Source organism: Malaya genurostris, chromosome 1 (assembly GCF_030247185.1).
Source record: "Malaya genurostris strain Urasoe2022 chromosome 1, Malgen_1.1, whole genome shotgun sequence".
Lineage (NCBI taxonomy): Eukaryota > Metazoa > Arthropoda > Insecta > Diptera > Culicidae > Malaya > Malaya genurostris.
Window position 1 is genome coordinate 110,885,224 of NC_080570.1, and position 26,817 is coordinate 110,912,040.

Genomic DNA, 26,817 nt, shown 5'->3' on the forward strand with positions numbered 1-26,817 from the left:
AATTTTATAATCCTCGCTCATAAAGATTATTAAATCGGAAAAGCCGCCTTTTATTACCACAAGCTACCAGGAAGAGGCAGAAAACCCGGTTCTTTCAAGCCGAAACTGGTCCAGAAAGTGTTTTCTCTAATCATGAAGAACAAATCAATGTCAACACGTAATTTGGCAAAACAAGCAGGAACGAGTGTTGGAATGATCGAGCGTATCAAAAGGCGAAATCGCCTGACTACCCACAAGAAGCAGAAAATCTCGAAACAAAGTGTAGAACAGAAGAAGCGAGCAGCAACAAGGGCCCGGAAATTGTATTCGCGTCTTTTGCAGTGTCCTGATGCTTGCGTTTTTATGGATGATGAGGCTTATGTAAAGGAAGACTCAAAAACCCGTCCAGGGCCACAATACTTTACTGTCGTCGTTGGGGAGGATGTGAGCGATGCGGACAGGTCGATTCAAGTGGAGAAATTCGGTCGAAAGGTACTGGTATGGCAAGCAATATGTTCCTGTGGTTTGAAGTCAACCATTTTTTACACTACCGAAACTATAAATGCAGAAATCTATCGATCTGAGTGTCTCCAGAAGTAATTGCTGCCTTTATATAAGAACTCCACTGTTTTGGCCGGATTTAGCGTCGGCGTACTATGCTAAAACCACTCTCAATTGGCTTGCGGAAAAGGGTATAAATTTCGTTGAGAAAAATATCAATCCACCAAATTGCCCTCAGCTTCGACCCATCGAACGTTACTGGTCAATCGTGAAGAGGGTCTTCAAGAAGACTGGTAAGGCAGCTGGGAACATGAGTTCAAAAAATTTGGGCTCAAGCGTCCAAAAAATGCGCTTGTCCGGAACTTGATGAAGAGCGTTCGATCAAAATTTCGAAAATTCGTGAAGTTTAACTTCGTACATTAAAGGATTAGTTTTTAGTTTGAATAAAATATCGTTTTTTATCATAATTTGAAACTTTTGGATAGCTTATTATAATTTGAAACTTTTGGATAGCTTATTTTCGATGCACTCCTTACTTTCCACCTACAATCGATCTGATCGTGATTTATTAAAATAGTTTTATTTACTAATATCTATGCAATAAATAAATTTCCATCTAGCAAAAGAGTTTGAATATCTAAAATTATTACCCGCATTAGCAGAGTAATGTTAAATTGAACAGTGACAGTGACTAATTCGATAATGTATTTGAACGAGCTTTGAGAAACGATTCGATACTGGAGCCGGAATTCTAAAATCGGTATGGTCGAAGTCAAATAAATTCACCTGAGTAGCTGTATAGTTTACATTTGTTTCAAAATATTTGAAAACCAGTGTAGACATCTTTGAGAAATCATAGCACGAATTAAATTCTTAGGTGCCTTCTGAATCGATTCGAATACCACTAAAACTAAAGAATCTGCTAACCCGATAAACCTGATTAATTTATGTGAAATAGACATTTTTATACTAATCACCCTGTATCTCCGAAACCGGAAGTTGGATCTGACTGAAGAGCAAGATGTTTTATAGAATCTTGAAACTTTTCATTTGAATCTTAGATCGGTTCAGCCATTTACGAGAAGAATGAGTTACACAATTTTGATTTCGTTTCACATATCATCCTGTAGTTCCGGAACCCGAGGTCGGAACCAAATATAATGCAGGAACTTTGCTTGGGAGCATACGACTTTTCGTATGAATCTGAAATTGTAGAAAAGAAATTTTCCGAGAAAATTGAGTGAAATTATTTGTCACACACGCATTTACTGATCTCGACGAACTGATTAGATTGGTATATGGCTGTTATGTTCTTCCAGCATTAATTGCTGTAAGAAGATTAAATCAATATAATTATGAAATTGCTTTCAACTCGAAAATTTTGCCATCATTTGGTTTACATATGGCATATTCGAACGATTATGTTGCCAGAAACGAACCGTGCTAAAATCGGTCCGAGGCTAAATGTCATGAAAAAGGATGTTGTACACAGTCTTTTTGGTACTTAGAAACAATTGTGTGTAAAAGTATTAAAAAATCGTGTTTCACGTTGCTCCCAAGCATTGCTTTGTCATACAGCGCTCAAAACTCCTACTGCTGGAATAGGGGAAAAAGTTGTTGACACAAAAATTTCGATGTCTCCGTTAAAAATGGCCGGATTTCAACAATCTATGGCTTGTTGGATAGCTATTACCGTGCGGAATCTAAGTCTGAAAATATATTCTGTTTTCAAGGTCAATTGTGACAGATACTGAAAATTTTGACATAAAACTTCGTATAACTCAAAAAGTAAACATCCGATCTCAAAACCATTCAACAGCGTTTTGGGTGACGGGGAGACCTTTCATTTGCGACTAGTTTGATCAAAATCGGTCCAGCCATCTCTGAGATCTCGACCTCTTAGTTGACAACACACATACAGACACACACCCACAAGGACATTTGCTCAGTTCGTCGGTCTGAATCGTTTGGTATATAACACTCGGCCCTCCGGCGACCTCGGAAAAAATTTCTAAAGTTTGAGCGAATTCTATACCTATTTTTTATACGAGGTCTGCCTAAAAAGTTCCCGGAATTTTTTAATTGCGCGCGTCTGGAGAGTCCGGTGGTCAAATTTTTTTTTATTGTGTTGGTACATATGTCCCTAATGTATGGTGAAATATTCAGCTGTATTCATTGTTTACATTCTGTCTTGTAGTGGCTGGTGTAGACGTGTTTTTTTGAGCTCGGCGATTTTTGTTAGTTTAAACAATGGAAGAATTGAAGAGTCAAAGAATTTGTATTAAATTTTGCGTGAAAAATGAAATATAGTGTAACCAAGTGTGCGAAATGTTACAGAGAGCCTACGGTGAGTCTGCTATGAAAAAAAAAGTGGCATATCAATTGGCTCATGCCATCATATTTTTTGGATAAAAACAAGACTTTAATCATGCCCCAACCTCCTTATTCACCAGATATCGCTCCGTGTGATTTTTTCCTGTTCCCAAAGTTGAAGAGACCCATGAAAGGACAGCGTTTTTCTTCGATTGAAGAGATAAAGGCAGAATCGCTGAGAGTGCTACAGAGCATTACAAAAAGTGACTATCAGGGGTGTTTCGAAGACGCTGGCATAAGTGTATTATATCTAGGGGGGATTACTTTGAAGGGGACCATATAGATGTAGACGAATAAATAAATATTTTTTTAGAAAAATGAGAATTCCGGGTACTTTTTGAATAGACCTCGTATATATAAAAAAGGTAAAACGGTAAATGAGTTTGCACATTTTATAATAATAACAATAATAATAATAATAATAATAATAATAATAATAATAATAATAATAATAATAATAATAATAATAATAATAATAATAATAATAATAATAATAATAATAATAATAATAATAATAATAATAATAATAATAATAATAACAATAATATTACTATTATTAATATTATCATTATTATTATTTTTTATAAATACAAAATTCGAACTTTACATGCATTTTCCTAAAAGATTCACGAAAACTCTTGAAACTTTTGAAGGGGCTGCCAAAATTTGCTCAGAATTTATCCAACATAAATGGAAATTATATAACCGATGAAACGTATAACAATAGCAAAACAGATTATTGTACCAAATTGAATCATTATTTTATCATTCAAATACTAAATTAATAGTAAAAAAACAATGATAGTAAAACGAATTATTATTTTGGTATAAGTTTGCTATTATCGGGTTATCATTTTTAGTTGTTTCAATTAAAATTCAAGATCTTCGTGTTGACGAAATTCTAGAAGGTATTTTTAAATTTATTTGCACTGGTTTTCTAGAATAGTAACTTATCAACGGATTAGAGATTTGGTTTCGGAGATATAACGGTATAAGTGACATAACCGACAAAAAGTGTTGATTTTAAACTCTCGATTTTCTCAGAGATGGTTCAGTAAATTCTAGCACACCTAGTCTAATTTGAAAGCTGCTATTGAATTGTAGATCAAGTTCAAATATCAAGGGTTCTGGGATTTCTGGTTCTGAAGATATCATAGTATAAATTACGTAACCGACTATCCGCACATTTTTCATTGGCTAAACGAATTTCGATGAACTCATGCTTATTTAAAAGTTAACAATGTCATTCAAATGTGGAAGGGTTATGGCGAGCATTGTTAATGTCATACCTGGCTTCTATCTTTTCGGTCATTCGCCGGTTATAACGAGCATTTTCGGTTCGAAAGATGTAATCTTACATGTGACGTAACCGACAAATCCCAGTTTTCACATTTTTTTTGGAAATGAAAGAATCGATTTCGAAAGACTTGTTTAAAAGCTACTATTAAATTATTTGATAAGCTCACAAGACCAAAGCCGACGATAGAATCTTACAAAAGTTTGGAAGAGATTATTTAAATGACATAAGAGAAAGGCTTTATCAAACCATTAGGTGGATTAAGAAGTGTTTTTTTGTTTTACTGAAATATAGAGAAAAATATTCAAAGTTTGGTAGTCGGAAGGGGTCAAGTCTGACGAATACCGCTGATGGGGTAGTATATCCCAGTCAAGTGCTTTGATTATATACTGAAGAGGTTTTTCTTCGTGTTCAGGTGCATTGTCATGCAACTAAATTATTTTACCTTGTATTTTGGCTCATTTTGGTCATTTTTCGAACAATTCATAGTTGAAATTGAACATTTGTTGTCTGTAGCGATTAGTATTAACAGTTCCATCAAGTTTTAGAAGCTCATGGTACATCAAACTTTCCACCAAACACAAAGCATTGCGTTCCTGCTGAATCGATCTGGTTAGAAGTCAATGTTGATGGTTGTTCCATATTAACCCATCATTTTTTCCGTTTAGGATTCTTAAAATAAACCATAATTATTTTTTTCATCATTCAGGGGCTAGAATAATTTTGTGCTTGGGGCGCATAACCGTTTTGAATTTTGTTCACGTTTCGTCTTAGACTTAGAGACGGTCTTTTAAAGTCGAAAATCCGATTTCATTCGGCACGTGAGTTTAGACATGGGACTTCAGTGCTAAACAAAAAGTGTTCTGCAAATAACAGAAACTTTATGTCTGCTTAGCGGTTCAAATTGAACTGCCGAGTTTTACATTAGGCAGATCAATTTAAACTGGTATGCACTGATGAGTCTAAGACGAAACGTAAACAAAATTAATTTTTCATCGTCAGTAACAATTCGATGCAAAACTAATTTTCCTTCCTAACGTTGAAGCAAAATTTAGTAAGTGTTTTTTTCGGTTTTCCATTGCATTCATGTGGCGCTCATTTTCCACATAGTTTTTGAACAATCAGAAATTCTTCGTTATGCAAAATCTTCATCCAATATTGCTTGCAATTCGCTTGAAGTTGTTTGTTTAATGACTTGATGTATATTAAATATATTTGGCAGAACGAAACAAAAACAATATTAAGGCTCGTTCATACCAAATGTTCATTACTGACACCTGGTAGTGCAAATAAGTTCAATACTAATACGGGACTGTGTATAAATATTAATATCACTGAACGCAATTATGAATGAAGGCGGGCTGACGTGAGACAAAATACAAGAATCGTGTTATGGACTGTTTCTCGTTTGATTGGCAACTGCTAATTTATTTATTTCAATTGAAAGAAATATCGGGATTAATTATTTTTTTGCGAATTATTTGTGGTTTTAGATATATCTCCGACCTTCAAATATATGATTGGTTTATAACTCGAATGAGAAGAATTTTAATAAACATTATTGCTTCCCGGGTGAGGTGAGCGGTACACAACATAAATTAACAAAAAAAAGTTCACTGATGGTGTATACGCAAGTTAGTTTAATTTGTACTCCACTTGAAGGGTACAGATCTGGCATCCGAGGTAAACGCAATTAACAGTGTTGGACATCAAAGAACATGCACGATTATTTTTATTCGTATTCACGTCAACAGGTTATGTCTTTGACATTAGCCGCTCTATTTTTGTATCTGGTATAAAACACAGCAGAGTAAAAACGAACAAACCAACATTACTTGCAGCAGACGCGAACATGCGTAGAAATTCGATGAACCACACTAATATTTTTCCCATTACTGCTTACTATCTGTCCGAATAAGTTCTTTTATCACTGCACTCCGAGTGATCGGTTTTGGCGGTCTTCTGACAACAGAGTGTTCAGGAAACTCTACTTTTGGTGAAGTTTTGTAGCGATAGAAAAAACAAAAGTGACAGATTAAAATCGAACGAAAAAAGCGAAATTTTTGGCATTGACAATATTACGGTGTCAGGCACTAAACGTTTCCATAAGCAGAAAACTATTGACTGGAAAGCCATTGAAGATAACGAATCGGCAATTGTATTAGAAGACATTCGATGCAACTAAATCGGACACTGAAAATTTCCTAATTTGGCAAGCGATTTTCAGCTGTAGATGGAAAACTTTGAATTTATCTACTCGAAGCTTTGGTTAATTTTGACAATGACGAGAATTTCTTCATTGGAGTTTTGACAAAAGGGAAGGGTGTTCTCAATTTAGCACGATTATAAAATATTAGGTAATTGTTTGGTGGGAGCTGAAAAGTACTAGAAAGATGACTGACATGAAGAAATAGTGGAATGAAGAAACTTATTAATTTAAGAGTGTTTAAAAGAGGATGCCAGATATAAAAAATGCGTCATTTTATCAAGGACATATCTGATCAAAATGTTTAAATTAAGATGGGTTTGCGCTTAGAAATCTTCTTGCAGCGCGAACCTCTCAGCCGGCGAAAGTAACGATTTCCGCAGACATTATTTACTGTACGCGCTGGTAGGCACATGAATACTGAATCTAAACAGCTTCTGAAAAGCTGCACTAGTGGTGTTCGAATAGATATTCACAAAATTCTACGTGCTACGACTTGTCGATTTCGAAACATAAGCGTAAGGCCCTTAATTTTCAACATCAACATCAACAGACTTTATGTGTCTACTATGATAAAATTTTCAAGGCCTGTCTCGAGCCAAATGCAATGGTCCGAAAATCATAAACTTGTGCCGGCATGGCAAGCTTCGTTTTATTTTTATGAAACTTGAAGTAAACTTTCAACGACAAGCAACATCAAACCAAAGATAAATAATAAAGACATGTATGTGCCTACAAAAATTTAAAAAAAATCTGGTTCGTACCCGGTACTTTCTAAAATGACCGCACTCACCGCTTGGGGGAGCGCGAGAGTTATTGTGTTGTAAACAGTTCAAGTTGAAGTGTGCCATGAGTGAAACGAAATCAAATGTCAACAATTCACTCATTTCGATACTGTGTATCGCGTTACTGTGTAATCTCCGTTTCAATATTTGAACTTCCTAAGGTAATCGAATTTGACAAATAAAAGCAATTACCAACTACATTTGATCTGTATATCCTTAGCTGCTTCCAGATTGGCATATTTGGTAAACGTTCAGGACGGCGCTTGACGACAATGGTAAGGTCTTCAATCTGCTGCCCAACGACATTGACTGGCCAGTTAGGTAAAGTTTTTAGCTAAATGAATTATGGAAAAACACCAAGTTCGCTTTCTGAAGGTAGCTGATTTGGTCATAGGGTGAAATATCGAGACAAGGTACTATACAAGATCGTAAAAGGGATTTGATGATCAACATTGTTTAGTTTAGGAAAAATGAGAGAGAAAAATGCACGAAGAAAGTTCAGTTAAGACTTCGAGTAAACTACGGGGCTCACTGGCTCTTTTTTTTGAGATCATCGACGAAGAGAAATCCGAATCTCCAAATGGAATGAAAATATGCAGCTCGAAGCAAATGTTCAAAGTTCTCTTTGATTATATTCACAATGATGCGAATTCTGTGATATACGGACTGCTCATGTTGTAACGACATAGGTGGTCACCAACAGAGCCTATGGAACCACCATGAAACGAACTAATTCTCTTAACTCCGAAAATATTCCTCTCATAGCAGATGGAAAACTTTTGAATACAAATCTGGACTTTTTTTTATAAATAAAGTATATAGACTAGAATTAAACAATTTTTTTCGATCCGAAACTAACATCCAAACTAAAACAATTTTATTAATTAGAAAAAAAAAAAAAGAAAGCTTATTTTGACATGCGGATCTGGTCCTTCGGCTGTCAACAGTCGGGCAAACGGCTGACGGCGATGACTTCATCAGAACCGAAATCAGAACGAAATTCAGGCGGACACAGTTGTATCATTTGAGGCGTGTCCCTTGTTGCATGAGGCAGCCAGGCACTAGAATGCCTACCATGCTGACATTTTAATGTCTCTCCTTACGTCGCACTCGAATCAAGTTCTGAAGTCAAAGTCTGCTGTTAAAATTATAGAATCAAAATGTTTGTCGGGTGAGAAGAAACTTTCAATAAATATCATATCACACTTTACGAACCTCTTGCAACAATTATATGGATCGAAAAGTTGAACAATTGACCGAAAAACATAAGCTACGGTTTTCCATTCCAGAAGCATTTCATAAGAACGAGGTTTGCTTATTTCTTTGAAATATTCGTACCATTGATTAACATTTTCCACATAATTTATGTAATCTGCTCTGACTTTTTCGTGGTACATGGCAGAATGTCACAAACCTGGAAGTTGAATCATAAACAAATATATAGACTAGACACTGGTGATCTTTTTTTGATGCACATCACGGTCCTCCGTAAAACTGGCAACAATGACGTTAAACTGGCACCGCTGCTGAGTTCCTATACTTACAATTCACATGTCAAACTATTTGAACACTATTTCAAATTGCATGTATAAGGTCAGCAAATACCTGGCGATGATGAAAGTGTTTGTATTTATGCTGTTCAATTGGATAATTGTGTTAATCTGCATGGGAGTAGCAAATTCGGCTGTTTAACGACAAGTTTTCCTTCTTCGTTTGGCATTTTGCATTTAGAAAAACTTCGATCTTTTTCATACAACGCATTTGCCACTACGACCAGGTAGTAGCTAGGCCATGATATCCGGATAACTTTCTGAGAGCAGCTCAACTGAACGAGGAAAACCAAGGCTTTTCCTGATGAAGAAGGTATTCTTCAAGTGATCATTCGAACATTACATGTATGATGTGAGAGCGACAACAGTAAATAACATACTATACGGCAAATTTTGATAAACGGAAGTTGATTCAAATTCAGTTTTTTAACATCTACTACATACTATACTGAATCTTAGTTTTTTCGCAAGCTGAAGATTTTCATACAAAGTGCAACAATTTAATTGAAGTGCAGCCATGTTCACAAAAGTATTCTGCGGAGAAATTTGGCAATCGAATAAACTATAATAACCATTGTAGATATTTATATGAATCTTTGGAAAGAGATTGCGAATAACTAAGAGTTAGAAAACAAAAGCTGATATAAATACATTTCACCCCTTTCGATTATTAACATACTATTCTAAACAACAAATCAAAAATGCTGCTTTTGTATACAGATATGCCATGTTCAAGATCGGTCATATTTGATCATTTCGGTATGGTGTGAAATAGACCCAATACATTTTGTTCATCGCATCAATTTTGTATTTTTTTATTGGTAATAATATTAATAATAAGACCACTGGAGGCAATATACAAAACATCGGAGCTAGATCGTACTAGAAGCCGCAGCGATGAAGACGAACTGTAATATATATTTTAATTAACAAAAGAAACTAACATTAATATTAATAAAAACTTACTACTGATGAAATTGATTTAAATATTTCCATATTATTAGTCATGTGCAGAGCCGCGGGAAACATCTCCTACGCCTCTGAGGATAAGGCAAATGGACCGTGGCCCGATACATTGGACTTACACTTAGTCACGTTCGTAAATGACCATATCTTCCTGCAACCTGATGTGTTCTAGAGCATCTTGTCGGTTTGAAAAATTATGTATTTTCATGAAAACACGCAACCCCCATTCATAAATCAGAACTGAGCTAAAAAATTCGCTATGCTGAAAAAAATTGTTTAAATCTAGCTATCAAATCCATCTTAAACAAGTTCTTAACCTACCATTCCAAATTCTTGTTCTGGAAGCAGTTTTTGTTCCAGATAAATAATCATTCTTAACTTATGATTCTCGTCTAAGATATTGGATAGTTCATTCCAACTCGTTAATTCCATTATTTTGGAAAGGTATCTACCGTATTTTTTGTACTTAATAAAAATGTGCCGCAGTTCATTCTCAAAATCAGTGAACGTACTTAAAATGTATTCAAGAGATAAGTGAAGACAATCTCTGAAAAAAATCCTCATTATATTCAAGAAATTGTTTTTAAGAATAACCCAATCACCTTTGCTCGGCCCGAATCGTATTTCGCGGTGGGAATTTAGCTACAAAATTTTCCAGCATTGTCACACATTTTTCCATCTCGATTTGTTCATAATCCTTTTCAACGAGTTTTGGAGCATTTTCACATGATGAGCTAGGACCACCAATAAGTTCCTTTGTACTACTTGGGATTACAACGTCATTTTTTTCTGTATTTTGAATTGGCTGGACTGAATCAGATTCTTGATTTAGCCGGGTTCGTTTTATTTTATAATTTGTTCGCCTATATTTTTCCATCTTGCCTGTTTTATTAACCTGTTGCTTGCTTTCAATACCCATCCTGCGGGCTTTTCCATTCTTTTTCAAACTGGTGTTGCGATTTTTCTTGTTGATTTTGTTTTTTATTTTCAAAAGTTGTCCTTTAATTAGAGTGTTTATAAGGCAGTCAGTAAATCTTTCGAAACAAGTGGGGCAAATATACGACTCATAGTCACAGTAATCAACATATTCAGTTAATCTGTTCTTCACTCCTGATCTACTTTCGGTAAAAAAATTGTAGAATTTTTCTTTGAAAGCTATTAATAGAAGGGTACCGATCTCAATTGCTGCATTATTAGGATATTTGAATCCGTTTGCATGAAGATGATGTTTCAATCTACAGAACGAATAACGATTTTGCAGGATCTGCAATACTCCGTGTTTCAGAACCATTCGTTCACGACACCTTCTATGTTTTAGTTTTGTCACTGCATATCCAACAACATATACGAGAGCATTCATCTCGGCTATATTTGGAAATTGGACTTTATCAAAATCTATTGATTGAAAATAACGCAATGAACAATTTTCCGTATCGATTGCCAGTGGATCTTGTTCCGACTCTTTTACGTTATCAACTAAAGTAACAATCTCATCATATTCACAGTTCGTATTTGTAGTAGCATCCAAACATCTAGCAACACTACTGTATTTTAAAGCAGCTGCAAATTGGTAGCAGTTTGGTGTATCATTGAACCCACAACTGCGTCGAATACTTGAAAACTCATTTTCCAACGCATCTTGACAAATGAAATTGGTTCGAATGAAGGGTACCCCATATTTGGTATTCAGAATAGTCCATAGCTCTCGGATCGCTTGTATATTATGTACATATCCACTCAAACATGGAGGATGCCGTTGTATTGATGTTAACGAATCATTCGCTTCCTGTACTGCCTGAAATATCGAATGAATAAATGCCAAACAAAAAATTGTTCACACTATATTACAACAGAAGGATCAAAACAAGTCGCTGGAACGAACATCATGGTCTTGAAAATGTCCTCCATGTTGTTTAAGAACTCCCAATGATTGCTATTTCCTTTAATTGAGGCTCTCAACGGCTGCAAACATTGTGGTATTATCAAAACATGGAAATCAAGTGCTTCGTGTATGTACTGATTCAGATAGACAGATTCGTTATAGATTTATTTTAGAGATTATGCGTGTAAAAATTTTATGGGGAATCATTGTGTAATATATTTTTATCGACGATGTTTATAAAACTAAATTCAATTTTCTTGCTGTAATTGCGATCAGCTTACAACATGAAGAATTACAAATACTTGCCTTGAGTTTATCTGATTCATTACGTGAATTGAATACGTCAAACAAGTTGTCGAAAATTTCAATAAATTCGGCGGTATCATTTGCTTCAGCTCTCAGATTCTCTAACTGTACATGCAATTTTATAGCGTTTGCGGTTGTTCTGCTCAAAGTACGAGTAGCATTTTTTACACTCATTTTTGAAAACGGTGGCAAGAAAACAGCTTTTCTAGTTAACTTTGGAACCAACCGAGGTACGTTTTGTACATCTAGAGAGAATAGTTCGCGTATATATCGGAAAGAAGCAATCTTATTCTTATAAAGAACGTTTTTGGAGAATAGATTATTTCGCATTGATTTAATCAAATGCGGACTGTCATAAAATAGCACTACTGGATTTCCATCAACAAAAAACATTGGGTTTTTTGTATTCACCCCTAACACCTCTGCCGTTTGAATATTGGTTGCGTGTTGGTCCATTATAACTGTGATTGGAATGAAACCTGCAGTTGATAGATGTTTTACAGCTTCAACGATTACTCTAGCTTGACAACTACTGCCAAGTGTTGAATTAGCTAGAAAATAACCAAAAACCTGGAATATTTTAAAAACACACTTTGAATTATATTTTCGGAGTTATTAACAAACTCACCTGCTTGTATTTTGAGCATACCCCTCTAGCCATAATAGTGATGGCTTCATTTGCCAAATTAAAGATGTTGTTGTTTTCGAATGTTTTTACCTCTCCGTCATCAGGCAGACCATGGAATCGATCTGTCTTTGCATGATATTCTAGAGTAGGTTTTACTGACATACCATCGATTAGAATAGAAACTATTCTGTCAACCGTACTCATAGATTTCGCAGACACAGCCATTCGTCTTAAAATTTGTTCATTAAATCCTGGTGTTAGCCCAATATTCTGTTGCCACCTTGACACTGTTCGAGGATTTGGTAGACAAATGACTTCCGCCAGCCGTAATGATTTATATCCTGTTGCAGATCTTATCTTTTGTCGTGTTGCTAGGGGTTTGATATGATGGTAACGCCTAGCATATTTGTTCTTCATTGAGTTTTCGATTGATTCCAATAAAATAGGATTTTGTTGTACATATCTCAACACATTCATTTCATATTTCGTAAACTTCTGTTTCGCCTTCAATTGTGTCCGTAGCTCATGAATTTTATGATTTTTAGAAACCAGCGAATTTTTTCGTCTCTTACACAAAAGGCGAAGGCTTCTAAGCTGTTTCTTTTCGCATCTCAATGCTGTTTGAAGTCTAGAAACTTTAATTTTTTCTTCTTCATATAAGTGATGCAGCGAAAAGTTCGTCGTATCTGAATCTGTAAAAGTTCATGTTTTGAAGTAAATAGCAGAAAATAGATTCAAACGTGATTGGAAAATTTTACTGATTGCATTCAAACGTGATTGGAACGTTTCACTGATTGCACAGACGCAAATCTTAAATTCCAATCAAAATGTGCTATTATTAACATAACACTCGTCCAATCATAATCCAACAAAGGGTGTAGCTGGGTTTGCATATAAAAGCTGTCCCAAACATAAATTAAATTAATATAAACTATAAAAATGTTCAAACTTTTCGAGTTGTTTTTATTCGTACTTATAATTTTGGTACCACTCTAGATTGTACATTAATAATAAATCATTTATGAGTACATTACGCTGTATTATTCTCACATTTAAAAAAAAGTGGATCAGTATTATATCAGACTTTCAAAATATTAAATCAATCGAAAAACCATGCGTCTCCATCAAATTATCATAAGATGGAGACGCATGGTATTTAATTAGGAAATCATACACATCATCATACATACTCGCCTTCAAAACTAAATACGATGCGTTTCCATCTACAACTTAAGTTCAGGTCTTGGGTATTGAAGTAATTAATAATAATGAAAGAAATTCATTCCTGATGTTATTTACACACATTTTTTTTTCATTTTACATTTATTGTATTCAAATCAAATAAATCAACCAATACATTGTAGTCAACACTGTATCTCACATTTTTGCTATATTTAGTGAAAGCTCTGAAAAACATTAAAAATATAGTTCTTTTGCAGAAAAAAGTATTCTCAGATATCTAACGCAAAATCAAGAAAAATTAGAAGCCAAGCGAAATCCAAATAAACTGTTCGTCGACGTTCTGTATCCCATGCTATGAATAGCCAAGTGGCCTGAAATTGCTCAACAAGACAATTAAACTCAAACGGCTTAAGCCATTGAAGACGCACATTGAAATATGAGGGAGGAAATTATATGGTCTGGTGCAGTTTTTCATGAGGTGGTGTAGGAAGCCTCGTGAAAATCGACGGGAAAATTATGACAGTTTCTAACTTCAACTTTTTGCGGGATAATGTGAAGGTTTCGTTGATCCAGGCGAGACTATAATATAAATTCGGCTTTCAGCAGAACAGCGAGAATTTTGGATCGATTTTAAAAAGAACAGGCTTTACTAATGAAGACTAGTAGCTACTAACAGTTCTAAGAAATAATATGAAACCAGATAGAAATCTAACATTTCTAACTAAAGCCTTGTTCGAAAGATCGCTCAACCAGCGGGTGATAGATTAATGTCATAAGTGTAGAAGATTATGTGATGTATTTGGACTAAAATCAATCCGTTGTTAACATTCGTTAACATTACTCACGTTACAGAATGGCTATTGACGGGTAGACATGAAAAATATTTCCCCAAAGAGAGTATTGCAACATGACTGCATTTTTTCGTCCTTCGGTACACATGTTCATAAACTAATTTTGTTCGATCCGCTTTGATTCTCTTTAAATTCTGGTCGGAGTACGTACGTATATGTACGATGCATGATTGCATGATTCTTTTTCGTTGTTTCAATCTCCAAGGCAAGCACAAGAGATGCATAAACCACTAGTATTAAATACTCTGCGTTTCCTTCTAAGAAAACTTCAGTGAAGACGCGAGGTTGTTTGTTAATTTTTGTCTTTATAGTATCCTAATCTCCAAGGCACAATGTGTTTATGAATCCTCCATTATTTCAGACGGATGGTAACTCAAATAAAAACTATAATTTAGAAAGTTCATGCCGAATCATACCTGTTTGGAAGTCTGAAAAATGCGACTGATTAATCATATTCCAGAATCGAATTAAAAAATAAATGGTATGTAATGCTTTGACGGACTCAGTAAAATTGTTTTGAAACTTGAACTAAATCGTTACATACCAGTCACCTTGTTAGATCCAAACTCGGTAGGGATAGCGTCTGGTTTCAAGCTACATTGGATTGAATATATTAATAATTAATTCAAATAATAATAATACTATTACCCTTTTGCAGTATTCGATTGATCATTGAAAAATGAAGGCATGAAATGCCTCGAACATATCCGCCGATGCTTCATGTTTGAGTTTTTTCCTTCCGCTTCGTCGAATCCACAAAATCGAATCCATTCTTCAAGACTAGGAAAAAGCGCATTTTAAATATTATTCAAATACTAAAGAATACAAGAATATAAAAAAAATAAAGTATATTACCGTTCGGTTTCCTTTGGGAATTGGAACAAAGAAACAGTCGGAGATTTTCTTCGACAGTTTTTCAGCACGCAAAGCTTCCCCATCTTTCAAAACAAACAATTTGTTACCATTAGCGACAACGATAACATTTGTTTATTTTCACTCACGGCATACTCCCAATCGAAATGATGTCAATGCAATCATTCTTGCGCGCCACCAAGTGGTGAGTGCAGTCATTTTATAAGGTACCGAAAGAACTCTACAATGAATCGAAATTATTTCAGTTTTTCTTCGGCAGTCTCATGTCTTATTATTTGTCTTTGGTTGAATCCTGAGCCTTCCGATGTTCTTCAGCGCTAAAGAGACTGATTGTATGTAGCTTTACTACAAACGGAAAAAGGATGTATTCAAACTTTCATTTAACTGCTATAATGCGCATCGGATGTAAATCGTCCGCTTGTGGTTAATGTAAATAAACGCAAAATGAACTTTAAATAATTGAAATAAAATATAAAATCTCAATGTTTACCAATAAGTTAACGAATCGAAAGAGTTCTCACGGTTTGACATTTGCATTATGAATATGATGATGGGAACTCAGCAGTGCAACCAATTTATCACCATTGGTGCCAGTTTCACGGAGGACCGTAGATGTGTGCCAAAAAAAGATCGTGACTGTCATGTCTGGAAATTCGTTTGTGATCAAACTTTCCTACGTTTTCCGTTTATTAAAGGAGAAAGTGATATTGTGATGTGGGTATCTTAAAGCAACAACACCAAGATTCATTAGTTCTAACATCTACGGTCTGCTAGGAAGAATTCCGGACGAAATAGTTGAACGTCTTACCGTTGCATTTGAGCAGCAACGCACATACGAATCAGCAATTTTATGAGGCTAGGAGTCTGTATTCATAAATCAATGATAAGAATTTAGTAAAATCCTAGCTAGCATCATGTGGCTCAGTGATGCGAATTGAAGCAGGGCAATCATTAACTCGGTTGATGTAGTGCCCAACCCAGACAACACGTGCTGGATGTGCGTAACATGCTTCGCACTGGTTGGTAGTTCCGCCACCCCGGCAGTAGCAGCAGCAGAATTCCGATTAGTGATTTCCGATTTCCGTACGGCAGCAACAAGAAGGAAACAATTAGTTTTAAATTGGGTTGTAAATTTGGATCGATGGGGAGCCTCCCGGTGTACGGAAGGAATAACTCGATGGGTGGCGCTTCTAGACGACCCAGTGTGTGGTTTTAAACCTGCCCGGCAGGAAACTGTTGTCGAGTTGAGATGGGACAGATATGCCTCTCTCTCTCTCTCTCTCGCTCTCTCTGCTGAATGCCGACGGAAGGTTTTAATGATACGGGTAGGAATATAACCTTCGCTAATATTTGTGGACTTGAGATTTATGCAATCTTCTATTTTACAATCGGAGACCAGTCCCTCTGATTGTTTTATCATGAATATTTCTTGTTGCTACTAGTCTTAAGGTATTAACATTCGATTCGAACATCTTGTTTAGTCATGAAGAGAATCAAATATACTTCAAGTCCGATTACAAACCTAGAATTGCATGATTCCATCCATGTGTCGATCTAAATATGAACAAACTATACTTACACCAGTCATCAAGCATAGGCATATTCTCCTTATCGCCCTTTCACAATGTAAAAGTAATGCTTATGTCGGCTGTTATTAGGTTCGCTACTCTGCGTAACCGATCGACACGAAAACAGGAGCGTCTCTATTTACGGGCACATTGGGCTTGTTTAAAGGGCTTCCGGAACGATCATTCATAGTACGATATGAAAACTACATCTTTCGAACATCGTTTATTTTCGAATATCAGGAAACAGATTCAAAGTTACCAATATTTGAAAATCGCGAGCTTCAAAATATGCAATACCCGAAGTTACTTACATAGTATCGAAATACGTATCCTTTGTTACACCAAATGATGACAACAAATTTTAATTGTGAATAAATTCGACTAACTGCTCTAGCTAAAAATTACTCCCCATACATAGTTCAATCTGTAATTGCTAAAATTGAAGTATATTCTATCATTTCTCACCTACTGCAGTAAGTAGCTATAATCAGAGGCAAGGGTGCGAAAATTTGACATTTTTTTATACTGTTGTCAAGCATAAGACAGTCACTGACAACGATACGCGCAGCTGCTACGTTAAACAGTAGCCAACACGAAATGACACGAGAGCTTGGCGCAATCATGAGAGCCACGAAAAAGAAGGAGGTTTCAGTTCGCGATGTAGCCAAAAAAGTGGGCACTTCGAAGTCAAATGTTCTTCGTGCTAAATAACGTTTGAATATTCGAACCTATAAGAAGTAGAAACAATCAAAACGTAGTCCGAAACAAGAAGCATCGATCAGGCCGAGGCACAGTGGTTCGAATCAATAAAAACGTGGACATAAATCAGTAGCTGCCAAACCGTTCTTTTAATGCATATAGTTGCTTTTAAGAAATTATTTACAATTATATACCGCGTAATTTGATTCTGTCTCTAATTGTTCATGGCCTACTTTGACAAAAAATATAACCATAATTTTTTTTTCTGAAGAGATAGATTTTTTTTTCTTCTTCAGAACTATTGAAAATAATTTACTTTGTCAAATATACCAAAAGTCTAGGTCGCACCGTTTCGGATATGCAAAGTGTTTTTATGGCAACCCCCTTAAAATCAGTTTTTTATCCGCAACTTGTTTCGAGTTATTTTTTATGCTTACTTTCTTTGGAATAATCGAAGAAATAAAAAATCCCATATTTTTGTTGAAGGTAGTGCATAGGTTTGTTGTTTCCTGGCAAAGTTATACAACATTTTACCTTTTTTTACCTATGATAAAACCTTACACCGAAGCGAAATATGCAACTTTATGCAGCTGATTTTTACAAAATTTATAGGAAAAGATATGCCCAATACTACAAAAATAAAACTAAATGGAACTCGATGGAACTTTTTTTAGGCCTTTTTCAAAGTTAGTTTTAGTTATTGAATTATGACAACCCTCTTAAAACTAGTTTTCTAATCATAACTTGTTTCAAGTTATTTTTTAATCCTTACTTTGTTTGGAATAGTTGTAGAAAATATAAAATCCCATAATTTTGTAGAAGTTAATGCATAGGTTTATTCTTTTCTGGAAAAGTTATACATCATTTTATCTATTTTTACCTGGGAAACCTTACAATACTTATAGGAAAATATATTCCTAATCCAATTTATTTTCCAATGAGAATATCCTGAGTACTATTCGTGTGACTCATTTCCACTGAAACCATGAATGGTTAGGAAACGGAGGGCGTCACGCGTCTTCTATTCCTGTAACTCACTTTTGCACTTTCGCTCCTGAGCTATTCCAGTGAATCGAATCTTTAAAGTGACTTGATAGCTCCCAGCTCTATTTAAAAGAACCGCAGCTCACCAGTTCACCGCACTGGTAAGCAGGGATGCCATGTTCACAGATTAATTTGTGTTTCACAGATTTTCAACCTTTTGCACAGATTAAAAAAAAAATTTTCAAAGATTTCTGAAAATGGTCACAGATTTACACAGATTCTGAAATCGATCACAGATTTTTAAAATTGATCACAGTTTAGCACCAAAAATTACAGAGCGGTAAGAAATAGTGAGTCCTTATAAATGAAGAGAAATGTTTGCATGAGCTCTTGTCAGTTCTTCAAAATGTGCATCTATCCTTCTTTAACAGATTGCATGATTGTCAATAAGAAATCTTACCTCTCATTCAGTAGGCTAAGGTACATTCAGGGATGTCACTTTTGCAGATATTCTCAAATGTGACATAATAATAATTCGCAGACAAGTTAGTTCGCATAGAATTGTTCTTTGTGCATCATTTCGATCATGCATATGAAAGAGAAACGGAGTAAGAAAAACGGCGCTCAAAACAAACCTTCAGTTCAATCTAAATGAGCTGATGAGCTGATACATTTCATCGATTCCCTTTAGCTCCGCTCACCGGTATGAGCTGTTTTGCACATCTCTAAGTGAGCGTCGCACGATCAACATATCTTGTTGCTTCGCGTTAACTCAATTTATTTACACGTTTAAAAATAAAATCTCTTCGTAAAGGTTAGTACTTTTACAATACTTTTTCATATTTTGTTTGGAAAACTTTTTTTCCATTTTTATAATATGCTTTGAACTTTTGATAATTTTTCGGATTTTCAATATTTAAAACTAACTTTGAAAAGGCCTAAACAATTGCATCGAGTTCCACTTAGATTTTTTCTAATATTGTTAATTGTCAAAAAGTAAACAGAACAAAAATCACAGCAATTTGCTTAAGTTGCGCGTGCAAGCATGAGCTTCCTTGTTTATGCGTGTTTACGCGCACTTTGTAGTAGATACTTAGGTAATAGAGGGAGATTCTACGTAGATAAATCCAAAAATCTTTACCTCAAAAAATAATTTTTTATATTATTTATATCTTCGGCAAAAATACTTCAAATGTTTTTTTCTTCAAAATGAGATAGAAAAGAAACAGTTATTTTTATTCGAAATTGGTACTACCACCTTTAACAAAAATTAAGGTGCAACTTTCAAAAGAAACGTAATATAATCTTGTAAAATTTCTTCTAAGACACGTTACCTCTTGAAAATCAGAGAAAGTCAGTACGGACCTTTGATCGTCTTTTTCCAGTTTTGGACCACTGTGCGAAGGTTCGAAAGCTGTACAATACGATTTTTGCTGGAAATTTGAACTGCATAATCATGGACGACGAAACCTACGTGAAACTCGATTACAAATCATTGCCGGGACCACAATATTATACGGTGCGAGAAGGGCAAGTGTTAAACCATTCCGAGACATCGATTGAAGTCGAAAAATTTGGTAAGAAAGTTATGGTCTGGCAAGCAATTTGTAGCTGCGGTAAGATTTCGAAACCCTTTATCACCACTGCTTCAATGAACAACGAAATATACATCAAGGAATGTTTACAAAAACGACTTCTACCCATGATTCGAAGCCACAAGGATCCTGTTGTCTTCTGGCCAGATCTTGCTTCTTGCCACTACTCGAAATCAACTGTAGAATGGTATTATGTACGGAATTTAATGAGGAACGTTCGCAAGAAGGTGCGCCAGCTAGTCTACAATGGCTAAATAGCAAATGTTGAGAATAATATTCTGTTGTTGTAGTCTAATATTATCAGTGTATCGAATAAAATTTGAATATCTAACACTTGTGAATTATATACAGCGAAATCAAATACTTTCTGGGACAGTCTTTAAATTCTGGGTAATTCGGATAATCCATTTTTAAGAGAAAAAATCGATCTTGCTGGCAGCATACTCCCAATAACCACCTCGGAGTAGTGGCAGTTGGTTAAACCACCCCAAAAGATGACTTTCCCCATATTCTTACGGATGAACAACGACAATACACGCTTTTCAGTTATTCTTCGATGTAGACTTGGGATGTCATCAACAAGGATATGACGAATTGTTCCGTTTGTGGTCTACAACTGCAAATCGCTTGAAGAGAAGAAAATTTTAAAAATGATTTCCTCTTAATAGAAATGTTTTCTTCTCAACAAATTCAGCAGCTGAGCTCCGGTCAGAGTATTTCTTGAAGAAAAAGAAAAGTGGAAAGAAATTTCGCCTGTTTTCTCAATTTGGAACTCCCGTCAAATTCAAGAAGAAATTTTTTGACACTGGAAAAGGAATAAAGAAAATTGTTTTTTCTACTACTTTTTTGCCAGAGAAATTCTGAACGACAATTTTTTTTAGTGATACAATTCAACAAATTTATTTTAAAAAAAAATTACCTAGGAACGAAAGTATTAAACTAATTTTGACGGATGCTGACGTCCGGTGATTGTGACGGAAGTAGACGGAATGTCTGAAACGTACATAATTACTGCAGCAGACAGGTATCTGTTGGGAGAATTTGTACACATTTCCTGTTTTGGGTCACATCTTTTTTTTGGTTGACTACCGAACTCGAAATAGATCCGATTGTTCGCCAACACGACCTTTTTTGAACAAACTTTATTTGTATTCGTATTTGTATTTTTAGTTATAAGGAAAAGAAAATCTTAAAATATTCTTCTCTTTGCAAAATTATCTTTTCTTTTATACGAAAAGTGAAAAAATCAAGCGAACCGAAGCGAGCAAAGAAAGAATGCGGTTTAACGATTTTAATTAAAATTTTCTTGGCTATGGTACAACCATTTCTTTTGTAGATTTGTACAAATAGTGAATTCTTTTCGTGAAAATGTTGCAGAGAAATTTATTTTCTTTTTCTTCGCCGGGTATAAATAAACGCTATAATTTTTTTTCTTCTAATGTCAAAAAAAGTTCTACTTAAATTTAGGAATAAGAATACCAAATTAGGAACACAGGCGAATTTTCTTTACAATGATCTTTTCATTCAAGAAATTTTAGGCCGGTATTCGGCTGTAAGTGTGCACAAAATTTTTTCTTCAAAGTTTCATTTGACGTTATTCCTACTTTGATGACGTCATCTACTTTGATGAAACTTACATCAATAGTTCTGTAAAGAAGTGTAAACCACTGTCGAAGATAATGCCAAGGCTTAACACACCACAGTCCAACAATTACAATGCCAAAAAGGAACCGTGCTAAAAAATCGAGTCAAAATACCATACTGAAGAGTACTGTATTTAATCTTTCGACCACTATTGAAAACTGTGTCTAATTTTGATTGCAAGCTTCATTTCAACGTAATTCGTTCAAACCCCCTATTTTCGGGATATGGCGGAAGAATCGAATACACAAAACTGTCTATATCTAGTTGTAGTCAAAATCGATCCAACCATCCACGCCTCTTTATATTGTACATGCATTCAGGGCCTCGGAAAAGTTTTCCTAAGTTTGAACGAATTCTAAATCTAATTCTTATATTTATAAATAAAGTGAAAAGGTTAGAATACTCGTACGTAAGTTTTGTACAAATCCACACATGTTACATGTTTCTGATTAGGCATTCGGTATGTATTTGTCGTTGAAAACGTGTAGAATAATCTACAGGGTATTCTACATGTCCCCTCTGCGGATTTAACATTTTAACTTCATAGTGATCGTCTAGATCTAGACTACGTACGAATAAGTTTTGAAGGCTATCCCATACTAAAGTAAGAAAGATGATCGTCTAATTAAGTCTAGTATTGCAATTTCATTTCTAATGTAATGTCTTACTCTGTTTAACAAAGATTCATAAACGCGAAAAGAGTTAATATTATGAGTCATCTGCTTCTCACAGCAATACTAATCCCTTTTTCAAAACTTTCTCAAAGTTACACAAATCATGTCAAATCTTTACACTTTAGGTAGCTGGTATCAGGAGCTTCGATTGAACGGCCCTGCATTTTTCAATCTACTCCTGCTGGTTGTAGTTTATGAAAGTGCAATCCAACTGAATTACCATTGTTGATATCTATTCGAGATAGTTAGCCAAGAACCACGCTTATTTGCTTCGCGTTAGTATCTGCTAGTCCGATCTCGACCGTGTAGGCAAAGGTACAATCGAAACTTATTATTAAACGTGCTTTCCTCCGATACCCAGGACTTGTTAATCGAAATTTCCATATCGCTCCGGTCTCTAGTGAAACCCGTTGCGATTCCGCTCCGGCAGTCACTTCTAGAGGCATACCGCGTATTCTGAAGCCATGAGTAGATTCCAAATGTCACGCCACAAATTACAATCTACGCCACGCCACACAGATCAGAATGGCTGCCGTTCGAACAGGCACACTTACTTGGCGACAGCTAACATGCCACGGCTGCTCGGCCAAGCTGCTAGACGACGACATTCAACACGAGACCATAGTCTAGCGATGATAAGAAGGAACGGTTCCTGGGAAAAGGTTATTCGACTCGACTAGCGACCGTGTTGCGAAATTACTCTCTGTGGTAATTAAATTCGCTGCCTGTTGCTAAGAATATTTACGTCGTTTCCTTCTGATTGATTTGGGGTTTGGCATGGGAATTTGATCATCAGAATGTTCTAGTTGAAAATTATTCAGAATAGTGTGTCAATTTATTACAATATGACCAAAACAGTAAGGGAATATAACAGAATTTTAGTTTCTTAGATGTTTCGAGGATTTATCATACTAATGTTAACAATGCCATATTTGACGGCCTGAACAAAAATTCACAATATTTATTTCTATTTCAGAATACTATGGTAGATTCTGTTTTGCTTACTTATAATTTATAAGCCGTTAGTGTATGTTGGCAATCTGTGTTGGTAAACTATACTTCTTCTTGTGGTTCAAATTTACTTTCAATATACTTAACCCCTTAATGCACAAGGGAAATATGTTTCCCCTCTATAAAATCGTTATAGATTCTTCAACTACTATTAAATCGATGTTTTTTACTGAATGTTAAAGAAAACTTATTTCCTAGGCGACAAATGTGTTTCTGAACGAATAAGTAAAAAGAACTATCAATCTTTATTGCACTAAAAAAGTTTGTGCAAAATGACGTATAGAAAATAGAACACATAATAAATGTGTTATGTGCAACGTCCACAAGTACATGAAATCGTTTCGTAAAATGTCATAACTATCTATTTATTTCACTATCCTGATAATGAAAGCAATCAAAGCAATGAATTAAATTACTATATAATGAACCCAACTCTTCCTTTATTTATTTCTAAGAATCATAGGGAGAAATATTTCCCATGAAATTATAGGAAACTGATGCACCCTGCTATGTTTTTCTGGTGATATTCTCTTAATTTACACGCCCAATAGCTAAAATGTTGTCTTGTACTGACATATTTCGTCCTGCACATCTTATGGTCGTGAAAGGGTTAACAATAATCATTCGCAAAATCATAAAGTTACTATTTACTTATCCATTTTGTCTATATAGATCAAGCAGCAGATACCTAAAATTCGAATAATAATATAGTGGAAGCTAATAAACTTCAGGAAGGTAAATTTCGACTCGCCAAATTTTTGCACATTTGTTGATCAAATTAGTCTTTGGGTCTTTGGGTGTTCCACGATTCATCTACGCATCATTAGCAGTTCAAATTGAAACACCACTGCCACCTAGCAGTTGCAGGAGATTTGTAGTGGAATTCACCATTTGAATAAATTTGTTCTAGTTTTATTTTCGACCCATCATTCTAATTTTAACTGTTTATTATTTAATTTTTAATCTTTATTTTTCATCTTACTCTCTTTCATGTTTTACATTTACACTTATCTTTTCACTTTTGAAATTTAACTTTCCGTTGTTCTTTTTACGTTCTTCTATCGTTTTTACCGTTTTCAGTGTAAACCTTTCTAATTTCACAGTTTTTTTCAAACTTTTATTTATTCACTTTTCGCTTTTCGAGTCTTCCTTTCACTTTTGTTTTCTTTTTTCGAATATCTTGTATCACTCCTTCTTTGTTACATTTTTTTCTAGCGAGTAGTAACTTCCCTCTCACGATTTATCCTCAACTCTTCTCGCCTTGATTCTTTTTCCATTTTTACTTTTTATGTTTTACTGCTATTGTACTTGTCAATTCTCACTTTGAATTTTCATTTTTCGTTATTTACTGTAAACTAATTACTTTTCATTTATCACTTATCTCTGGTAACTTTTCGCTAGATACTTGTTACATTTTACTTATTTCTTTTTTTTGTTTTGCTAATCTTTTTCCATTTGTTTACCATTCTATATTACAATGTCAGTTCTTACATTTTTTTATTTTACATTTTACTTATTCAATCTCTACGTTTTATTCTTCAATTTACATGTAACACGTTTAATTTTATACTTGTATGTCACGACCTGGTAGGATTCTTAATGGCATTAGGACCGTAATACCAGCCATGGTGCAATGGTTGTGTACGCTATTGATCAGCTGTAAAGTCTGCGCAAACAGAAAACCAAATTCCACCGAAGGAATGAAATGCCACGGCTTTGCTTAAAATCGCTTTTCATGTTGCATTACTATCATCTCGCACTTATTTATCTTTTTTTTTCTTTTCACTTTTCACTATTTACTTATCATTTCTTATGTTTTTATTTATGTTTCTTTTACTTTTCACTTTTCACTCTAATTTTTCACTTTTGGCTATTTGTTATGTACGTTTAATTTTTACTAATTATTTTTCATTTTTCATTCGTCACTTCACACGTTATACTGCGCAGTTTCCACTATTTCCTTTACACTCTTCATTTTTACTTCTCTTTTTCTATTTTCCTTTTCTTTTCTCGCTTTTCACTTTGCAGCTGTCACTTTCAACTTATTATACGAACTATTAACCCCTAATTCGTAACATTTGATAATTTTTCATTTGCCTAAATTTAATTCATTTAGCTTCATTTAAAAATCGGTGGTTTTGTACTTACTCCAAATTTTGCTTGTTGTAGTCACTCACATTACTTTTTGCCTTTCTCTATAGAAAGGTAATTGAATTACCGGAGAAACCGACTTTTAAACAGAACTCCAGACACCCATTGTGTTGTATACCATTCGACTCAGCTCGGTGAGATCGGAAAATGTATCTGTGTGTATGTGTATAAGTGACGTAACCGACAAAACGCGTTTTTTACCGCTCAATTTTCTCAGAGATGCTCGAATGGACATAAAGAGAACCAAGGCACGTTTGAAAGCTACTATTAGAGCATTGATCTAGATCGAAGATCAAATGGCTGTCACTTCTGGCTCCAGAGATATAATGGATGATGATCGAAAGTCAAACGCTTGCCACTTGCGATGCTGAAGATTTAATAGTATAAATGGCGTAACCGACTAACCGCACATTTTTCATCGGCTGAATTTTCTGAGGAATGACTCAACGAGTTTCTCTAAACTTAGGCTTTTTTGAAATAAAAAGCTAACAGTGTCATCCAAATCCGGATGGGTTATGGGGAACATTTCCGGTTCGAGAGATGTAATCTTATATGTGAACTGAATACTAATGACCGAGGATAAAATCTTACAAATGTTTTATTCACACCATTATGTGGAATAAGAATAGAGTTTTTATAAGCTAGTTGCAGATTGATTGGCTTAACTTAGAACTCCATCGCTTTTATTGATATCTTGAATAATTAGTTTTTGATTTTTTTTCTTTCAGGTAAGCAGGACAATTCATCAAGTACGACGTATGTGAGTAACTTTTTTAAAAGTCATACTGTTTTCTAATCACATTATCAATGAGCCGGAACAAAAAGTAAAAAGATCGAAAAACGAGTTTGTGTAAGCAAATAAAAAAATCTTGCAGTTACAAACTTCGAATGTGGATTTGCTTATCGGCGTTTCAGTTAGTTCTGGATTGAAATGACTATTTTTGTTTTGAAAGTCTTACGTTTCGCCACCCTTGGTTCGCGTCTTCTTCAGGAGAACTGTATTTAACTATTACACGTTACAAAATGTACAATTACAATGGGCTTAGATAAATAAGTTCGCCAAAAACGTTGTTGAATAAAAAATATTCAATTTGACCCAGGAACCGAAAAAC

The 26,817-nt window shown here is 34.9% G+C and overlaps 1 protein-coding gene and 1 long non-coding RNA gene across 3 annotated transcripts in view; one reads left to right on the forward strand and one right to left on the reverse strand.

Moving 5' to 3' along the window:
• LOC131425397 (RING finger protein 17) overlaps positions 1–26,817 on the forward strand; it is a 546,443-nt gene that overhangs the window by 255,337 nt on the left and 264,289 nt on the right. The window lies entirely within an intron of this gene.
• LOC131425401 (uncharacterized) lies at positions 8,727–10,133 on the reverse strand. The gene is made up of 3 exons (XR_009228987.1): positions 9,979–10,133; positions 9,658–9,919; positions 8,727–9,599 (listed from the first exon to the last, which is right to left on the reverse strand). It is a non-coding gene; the product is annotated as an uncharacterized LOC131425401 (long non-coding RNA).